This window comes from Meleagris gallopavo, chromosome 12 (genome assembly GCF_000146605.3).
Source record: "Meleagris gallopavo isolate NT-WF06-2002-E0010 breed Aviagen turkey brand Nicholas breeding stock chromosome 12, Turkey_5.1, whole genome shotgun sequence".
NCBI classification, from domain to species: domain Eukaryota; kingdom Metazoa; phylum Chordata; class Aves; order Galliformes; family Phasianidae; genus Meleagris; species Meleagris gallopavo.
The window spans coordinates 2,492,060-2,492,430 of NC_015022.2; the positions used below are offsets into that span (position 1 = coordinate 2,492,060).

Consider the following 371-nt stretch of genomic DNA (forward strand, 5'->3'; position numbering starts at 1 on the left):
CCCATGTTCCACCACAGTCTGCTAACACCCCCACATCCTTTTCCTCTGCAGCTTTCAGCCACTCTGCCCCAAGCCCGCAGTGGAGCATGGGGTTACTGTGACCAAAATGCAAGACCCGGCACTTGGTCTTGTTGAAGTGCATGCAGTTAGCCTCAGCCTGGCGATCCAGGTCCCTGTGCAGGGGCTTCCTCCACGAGAATGCTGTGGGACAGTCAAAGGCTTTGCTGAAGTCTAGGAAGATTACAACCTTTCCTCACAGCACGTGCAAAGCTGCGGTACAAATGTGTTCGGGCACGCAGCAGAACCCCGCTGCCATGTATTTCTGAGCTAGCAAAGCCCCAGGGCCGCGGGCAGGGCTGGGTGCCCGGCTG

General features: G+C 57.7%; 1 protein-coding gene across 1 annotated transcript in view; it reads left to right on the forward strand.

Moving 5' to 3' along the window:
- LOC104912806 (unconventional myosin-Vc-like) overlaps positions 1 to 371 on the forward strand; it is a 14,085-nt gene that overhangs the window by 209 nt on the left and 13,505 nt on the right. The window lies entirely within an intron of this gene.